A 9,363-nucleotide genomic window follows, 5' to 3' on the forward strand; every position below is an offset into this window, starting at 1 on the left:
AATTGGTTAGAAAATATGGTTTCTATATCTTTAAAAATTGCTCCTAGATAATTTTTATAATTGGGGCATAAACAACATCATTACTTTGGTTCCTTTTGGCTCAGGGATAAATGTGTATGTAAGTCTTGGTATTTCAAAGTATTTTATTCTCCTGGCTACAGTGATTTGTTGAGGGAACATCAGGAGACTTAATCCTAAGGAGACACAATGCAGACTTTTCCTGGGCTATTAGAAAAATGAATTCTGGTTCTTTTGTTCTGCATGTGAAGGCTGAGTAGTTTTAGGGCCTAGAAATAATTGTGTTACCTTCGAAGAAAAAAGCTGAAAATAGAAACACATGAAATTCTAATGGTATCATTGAGTTCTAAAATTCACCTGTCCTAGAATCTTGCCTTATCCTTGTACTTTTAATTTATATGATCTAATGTATTGTAGGATTTTCGTTTTGATTTTTTGTTTGTTTTTATGCAGGAGCCTTGTTTTTGTGTCATTTGCAACAGAATCATCATAATGTTTATAGTATTTAACCTTTACAAATGCTCCTTCTGAATTGCTTCCATTGAGTTTCTGGCTTTCAAACTAAATGAGAAGTTCAAGAAACAAGGGTTCTACAGATGCGTGCAGTGCCTGGGAAAATACTCTGTTTTGGAGCTACTCACTCTGCCTGATTGAAGTAGATGGATTTAAGACACACCATTTGCTCTAGAAGAATTTAGGAACACAGAAACAAGATTGGTTCACATACACAAAAATGTTCATACTTACGTGCATACACACACACACACACGTGCACAGAAAAGATATGAGTTTCAGCTGAATCTTTATGTCTCTCCATCCAGCATGTGTCATAATTAATATGATACTTCTTAATGCAAGCATAACCTTCCTTCTTTTTTTTATGGAACTGGTTTGTAAATGTTCCAGAACAGTACACCTAAGAAGATTTTACCATAATAAAATTTAAAACAATTATTATCTATTAACCTCATTTATCAAAATGTTACTACTTCATGACGTGTAAAATAGCATAACACCTGCTCATTTAACATGTAAAATCCAAAAAAAAAAAAAAAATGAAAACAAACTCTTACCAATGGAAAAAGGGGAGGAAAATTCCTGCAAGATATATTGTATAAATGTTTCTAATGTATAGAATCCCAATTTTTAGGAAAGTGTTAAGGAACAGAAAAGTTATATTCTAATCAGTCAGTGGATTATCTCTTTGAGTAATAGCTACCTTTAATATGCTATGTATACTTAGTAAAAATAAAATGTTGAGAAGACACAAATGTTTTATGTATATACAGACAAATTCGTAAATTAAAAGTTGAATTCAAGACACTTGCTAGCAAAGGGCAACAGATTAGTTGTTTTTGATATAACACTCTACTGACTTTGAATCCCATTATTTAATCAGTAATTACGGGTGGGCATTACATATCACAGTGTACTGGAAAAGGGCTCAGTTTAGCAGCACAACATTGATTAAAGGAGATTACCCTAGAAATTAAAGTTTACAGCCACTTAAGCATAGATTATTTTTAGAACTGCTTTCTGATTTCTACATAAGAAATACCAATATTCAGGTGACAAATTGTAAGTCAAATGATCTATCGCTCAAATCCTCCTCTACCTTCCTTCTAGAGTATAAAATAACGATATTTTTTATTTAATAACAACACATAACTTAATTAATAACCTCAGAAAACAAGTCAAGTTAAATAAAATAAACTAAAATCAGAAGCAGGATTACAGTTTGCCTGTTGCCTTAGGCAACGGACGACCAACAGATGATGTGATATCTTATGACATACACTTTCCCATCTCTTCTTTCACAGTATCTATGTTAAAAAAACAATCACAGATTATTATCAGCAGTTTTGTCAAATGTAAAATAGTTCAAAGAATTTTGATAAAATGTAGATTTTAATTAGAGACGGATGGTCCCTAATGGATAACACAGGAGCTGAAATAATTTCTATTTTATATTCCTACTTCTATTCTTGCCAAAGGTCTTCTCAAGGAAGCTCAATATTTTATTTAGAAACTTTGCATTGTAAAATTTATTTTCTACACATTTTAATATCTTGGTCTAACCAATTCAGTATAAGAAGCAACTGTTTTGTTGTGTTGAGATGGAAGAGTCAGAGAGTGCTGATGATATTTAGTGTCTTTTGCAATCTGGAGACCTAAATCCACTGCAGTCACTGTCAGGCATTGGACACTAGCACATGAGACTTGTGTGATCAAGTTGCTTAGGATCTTTGTACTTGAGCTATCTTACCTATTAAAATAAAACAAAACAAAACAAAACAAAGAACAGACTTACTTAGGCCATATGAGGTAGTGGTTAAGGGCATAGGAACTCAAACCAAAGTCTGGATTTTACTTCCCCCACCCTGCTGTCCATAAATTACATAATTTTGGCTAATATACTATCATTTCAAAGCCCGCATTTCTAGGTGAAGTAATTATGAGGATTAAAAGAGTCAATGCTTGTAAAGCACTTTGGATACCTCCTACTGCATATAATAAGCACTCGATTTAAGGTATGGAGTCAGTGTTATCGTTAGAATCAACTGAAGCTTCTGGTGTAAACTTGACTGCAAAAAATGTAGGGTTTTGCTATTCCATTTTCCTGTCTCATAATGTTATTGCACTTAAAAACTATACTGTTTTCCTCTTTATTTTGACAGATAATGAAAGCAGGGAACAAAATTATGGAATCAGATTGATCTCTGTTACTTTTTATCTCACTTTCTTTAACTGAAAATGTTAAAAATTACTATAACTAAATTTTTGTGAAGATTAAATATGCTTATTCAATTAAAGCTTTTTAGCAAAGAGTGCAGCATCATTCAGGACTCAGTAAATGTTAGCTGCTATTATTATTGATATTATTGTTAAATATGTTATGCCCTGACATTTGTAGAGGGTCATAAAATATAGTAAATTCTTAGTGAAAAAACACATAAACAGTCTAGAAAATGGTACTAAATAATGTACACACACACACACACACACACAACTTTTCACATGAGGTCACCTATCAGTCCAGTCTTTCTATGAATCTATACCTATTATTACAGCCTAATAGCTGAGGATTCCTTCTAGGGTTTCTTCAGATGCTCTGTAGTGAAATATATATATAAAGAATCATTTGTTCTGATACTTTGCTTTCTTTTCAATATGTATTTTTGATATAGGTATGATAATCTGAGTCAAGGAGACAAAGGGAAGAAGAACATTCTGCTGCAATATGTATATTATTTCTAATGTTTGTATTACTACCATCATCACCATCATATAACATCACTTTATTTCATCTTTTCTAAATCAGCTAAACATTGAGCTTAGACCTGGTACTTTTTTTCTCTGTCTAGTTTTTCATATTCAGTGACCTCATTCAGTCTCGTGGATATAAATATCACCTATATGTCAATGAACCCAAAATTGTAGCTTTTTTCTGGACATTTTAACTAAGTGCCAGAATGGAATATTATATCTATTAAGTACCTTCATGCTTAGCAACAGAAAGTCATCATTTGAAAAGTAAATACACTTCAGAAGACTTTTCTTTTGGCAGTCTAATAGCCATCTCAAAATCTCAAGCATAATATGATCAAAACAGAAAGCTGAATTTTCACCCTGTCCCTAACACTTTCCACTCCTGGTTTTATATCCACCCAACTTTTAAAATAATAACTCTAAGAGTGATTCTTGATTCTAGTCTTTATTTAGCTCTCCACATTACCATCATTTTCCCACCATGAATTAACTTTGAGTCATAGCTTACAGTTAATTGTTTCTTACCACTTTTCTTTATAGTTATTGCTACCATTGTAGTCCAAGTTACCATTATGTTTCCTACACTAATCCAAAGACTTCCTAATTTGTCATTCTATTTCTTTGTCTTTTTTCCAGTAGCAGCCATAGTAATTTCTTTTTTTTAACAAATAAGTCTAGGTCAGTCTTCTGCTAAATCTCTTTCAATTATTTTCTATCTCATTTAGAATAAAATGCAGATATTCACCAAAATGTACAAGATCTTGCATAATCCATACCCTGAGCATACCCATCATTCATTCTTTCGCTAACTCTGCCCTACTACATCAAAGTCATGCACACTACTGCTTCAGAGCCATGGTATATGCATTTTCTCTTGCCTGAAACAATCTTCTCCAGATATCTTTTTTTTTTCTCCAAATATCTTTATGGTTTTATTCCTTCTAGGTGGTCACATGTCACCGTTTTTGCATAGAGGTTTCCTGACTTATTTATCTTAAAAGAATTCCCCACCCATTTTTCTATACCCCACTTTATTTTTCTTCACAGGACTTATTACTTGTTATGTTATATATTATCTGTTTTTTTCTGTGTTCTTCCTGTAGAATGAAAGTTCCACGAGGGAAGAGGATTTCTCTGTTTTGCTGAATTCTGTACAACCAGTGCCTAGAATAGTTTTTGAAATATTATACATTCTTAATAAGTATTTTTAATGTATAAATTAATTAAACTTTGCCATTTTCACCTTGTCAAGTGACAATGTCAAACTTTATTGAAGTTCTATGATCCCAGGAAGTGTAGTAGGTAAAGAAATCCTGTCATCTTTTTGTGTTCTGTTCAATGGTTGGTGCAAAGAATTATCCTTATTTATATGACAGGACTCATTGATGCATTTTATATTCACTTATGACATGACTAGACACAGACATCTTTCAAATTCCCCTTCTTTGCCTCATAAATGATTAGCTGAACTGTTTGTCCCCACTAATTAATTGAAATAAAAAACACCCATAAAACTGACTTGATCAAATTTAAGTTAAGCATTTCTTTCCCCAGATTCCTAAACTTTGACCCACCTTCAGCCTGTGCCATACTAGATGTCCTTACAACCCATTATCAAACAACCCCTTCTTACTGGTCTCTCTAGAGATAGTCTGTTATTAAGATAAAATATTCTGTGGTTTACAGTCCATTCACACTCCCTCCACCCTTTCATCCCCACCCCATCCTATTTCCTCACACAGATTTCTCTTTAGCCATGTTTACTTTTTCCTATAAAATAAAATCTCTTTTCTGTCTGATGTTTGAGGCACTTGTAGATATCACAGTATAATCCTTTTGAATAAAGTCTCTCCTTCCCTAAACCCAGATTTATTTTTTTTATTTGACACAGCATGCAATCATTTCATGGCTGGGCCACTGTGCTTTTGGCTTTCTAGAATCCATTTTACATACAACAACAGGAGTGAATTAACATAAATTAAATCATATGTTTCCCCTGCTAAAGTGTCCTAATGACTTCCATTGAGGGCAGAATCCTTAGGAGGCTATATAAATCTCTAAATCCTCTACTTCCCTCCATCTCTCTAATCACATCTCCTGTTTCCCGTCCTCCTGCCATGATAGCTGCTTAATTTTTGTAGAACTGTTTGAATAAGTAACTACATTAATATTTAATTGTTTTTTCTATTTCAGTAGGTATTGGGATTGGGAGGTGAGTTAATCAGATTCTCTGTTATATTCAAAGGTTGGTGCAATGTTAGGATAAATACTTTATCTTAATAGGGTAAAAAACTGCTTTAAAAATCCTTTATGCAATTAAGTAATTATAAAATATGAATGAAAAAAATAAATAAAATATGAATTAATATAAAGCTATACTATTTGTACTTTCATTGATTATCAGATATTATGCCAATTGCTTTTTGTATTTTTAATTTATTTATCATAACCTGTTAATTAAATAGTATTGCTTTTATCTTTTGTAAGTGGAAAACCCAAGCCTCAAGGTTAAGTAGGCTGTTAATCTTATTTAAAAAGTAGAATACAGGGGCACTTGGATGGTTCAGTTGGTTGAGCATTGGATTCTTGATTTCGGCTCAGTTTATGATCTAATGTTTATGGGATCGGACCCCACATTGGCCTCCACTCTCAGCACAAAGTCTGCTTGGGATTCTCTCTCTCTCTTTACCTTAGCCCCTCCCCCCACTCATGCGCATGCACGCGCTCTCTCTCTCTCTCTCCTTCTCATAAATAAATAAAATCTTTTTTAAAAGAGAAGAAATTTATAATTTTATAGTGATTTCCCAGAAGATTATATAACAAATATAATGAAAAATTTTAAATGAAAACTACTCTCAGAAATAACTATTATTTGAAACTTGTCATTAGAGTTATAAGAATTTCAACAATATAATGTAAGTAGGTGCAAATTTTGTTTAAAGTATGTAAAGGAACTTTATAACTTTAAGTTAATTACTTAAGATATTGACATTAGAATGAAAATCTACAAATGTTCATTAGAAAATGTAATACAATATTGAGAATCAGCATCAAAGTGTTAAAATATGTATTAAATCAATTAAAAATCAAATATTAAATAAATTTTGAATATTTTCTGGCTGTTGGATAGTTTAGTACCAGTACTTATTGGCACTGGAAATACCTTTACTAAATATTTTCAAGGGAAAAAAAGAAATTGATGTACAGTGATCATATCTGTGTTACACATACCTTGTATGTGATACCTATATTTGTGTTGTATATGAAAAGCTAATGAATAATTATGATTCTCTTCTTATCCTACTAAATAGTAGTCTCCACTTTTGAGAATATAGTCACATATACTTTCTGTCATAAGCTCATCCACATTCATATTTTGGACAATGATCATAAAGTATGTGTACAATACAGACTACACAGTTATTAAAAGAGCTTAAATGAAATATATTAAGGAACAAATTTTATCACTAAAGGGAAATAGTTGTGATTTAACAATGGGGGATGATTAATTCTTCTATAATGTCTAGTAATGCAACGAATGATGGTGTATGTATTGAATCAGGGCTAATTTGTTTAGAAAAATAGGAAACAATAAAAAAAAGTTTCAGATCAACAATTACTGCGATTATTGAAGTATTTTCTTCTACAATCCTACAATCCTAAAATATTTTTCTTTTTTTAAATTGAAAACAATCAAAAGGTTACTCATTTCTCCCCCAGACTCCAGTGCTCAGTCAAAAATAGCAGCTGTTGAATTACCTTGTCTACAACACACTAAGTAGAGCATGCATTATCATTCTCTTGATTGGTCTGTGAAACTGAGTAAACTTTTTTGATTCAAAAACCTTTTTGATTTTGATTTTTATGATTCAGAAGTTAGAACTAGAATAATCCTGCGGCCAAAAACAAATAGAGGAAAAAATTGAAATAATCCTGTGGACATTCAAATGGGGACATCTGTGTACCAGATGTATCTGGTACAGCATATCTTACCAAGGATCATGCTTCTTGTAGTATATCAGGTGATGAATCATGCCAACAAAAGTCTTCATCTTAGTCCTTAGGTACTCTTATTTGAAAATAGAGTTTCAAATCTTTGATTTCTTTGAAGATTTTAATGAAACTGTAGAAAATATAAAACGAGAAATTGTTGCTTTGTCTCCATTCTCTCTCTGCTTCTTTTATGGGACTCCAATCCAGATTATGTTAGACTCTTTAACTATGTTTAGCATTTCTAATGTGCTTTTTTATGTTATGTGTTTTCTACATTATTTTTTGAATTTTAACTTCTGTATTTCCTTCCTTTGTTAAAAACATTTGGTGACTTATATTGGTCTAGAAAACTATCCCTTTATTCTCTTCCTTCCCAGTACCTTGAACCCCCACGTTCTCTTTCTGTAGCAGTTTTTGAAGTTGGAGGGGGGACAGGGCGGGAAGAGAGAAGGAGAGGATCTTAAGCAGACCTTGTGGTGAGTGCGAGCCCAATGTGGGGCTCAAGCCTATGACCCTGACTGAGCTCATGACCTAAGATGAAATCAAGAGTTGGACACTTACCCCATTGAGCCACCCAGCTACCCCAGTATTTTATAATTTTTATTGTGCTATTCATGTTTAGAATCGGATTATGTATTTCAAAGCTAAATGTTTTTAACTACTCTAAGTTTTTTTTTAATTTATTTATTTATGATAGTCAGAGAGAGAGTGAGAGAGAGAGAGAGAGAGAGAGAGAGAGAGAGGCAGAGACACAGAGACACAGGCAGAGGGAGAGGCAGGCTCCATGCACTGGGAGCCCGATATGGGGATTCGATACCGGGTCTCCAGGATCGCACCCTGGGCCAAAGGCAGGCACCAAACCACTGCGCCACCCAGGGATCCCTAACTACTCTAAGTTAATGCTACTTTTAAATGTATTATCAGTTTTGGAATATTTTGAGATATGGGACTTATTTGCAGTTCATTCAAACTATTCTTTGTATATGAAAGAAAACATATATATATAATTTAGTACTTTCTTTTTCACTAAACTTTAAGACATTTTTTGGAAAGCAGTATATGATGTCTTTTAAAATGTAAAAGTATATAAAATGTATATACAGAAAAAAATCTTACTTTACCCCATCTACCTCATCTCCTTGCCCTCTCTCTATTGTTTTTATTATTTTTGTGCATATTTTCCCATTATTTCTTCATACACATTTTTGGAAATATATTTTCAATTGCCTCTTACTTACACAGAAGGTAATGTTTTATATCTACTATTTTACTCCTTGCTTTTTCACTTAAAAGCATATCCTAGAATATATTCTTTCCTGATACAGAGATATACCTAATTTTCCTGTAAAGTTGCATTAATATCCCATTGTGTAGATAATTGCAGTTTATTTGATGGTAATATGATTGTTTCCAATCTATTGCTATAACAAAACTTGAAAATTATTATTATTATTACTATTATTTATTATATCTTAGTCATGGGCAGGAGTACATGTAGGATTTATTTCATGAGTGTAAGTGCTAAGGCAAAATGTAAAAGACTCTGCAGTATTAGTAAATATGACCAGATCACATTTCCCCATTGTATTTTGTATTTCTCCCATGACAGATGAGAGTGCCCCTATGGCTTTACCATCGTAAGTGATTTATTTGGGTTTTTTTTTCCATGATTAACTCGTATATTATAAAGGTATAAAGGTTTGTATACTTAGCAGGGAGAGGGAGATTGTACCTTATTGTAAAACTGTAGAGAAGTTATGCATCTTCTATCAAGGACCACATTTATTTTATTTCTCTGTGAACCATGTTATTTTTAATAATAAATTTATTTTTTATTGGTGTTCAATTTGCCAACATACAGAATAACACCCAGTGCTCATCCCGTCAAGTGCCCCCTCAGTGCCCGTCACCCATTCACCCCCACCCCCCGCCCTCCTCCCCTTCCACCATCCCTAGTTCATTTCCCAGAGTTAGGAGTCTTTATGTTCTGTCTCCCTTTCTGATATTTCCCACACATTTCTTCTCCCTTCCCTTATATTCCCTTTCACTATTATTTATATTCCCCAAATGAATGAGAACATA

The sequence above is a fragment of the Nyctereutes procyonoides genome, unplaced genomic scaffold (assembly GCF_905146905.1).
Source record: "Nyctereutes procyonoides isolate TBG_1078 unplaced genomic scaffold, NYPRO_anot_genome, whole genome shotgun sequence".
In the NCBI taxonomy this organism is placed as follows: domain Eukaryota; kingdom Metazoa; phylum Chordata; class Mammalia; order Carnivora; family Canidae; genus Nyctereutes; species Nyctereutes procyonoides.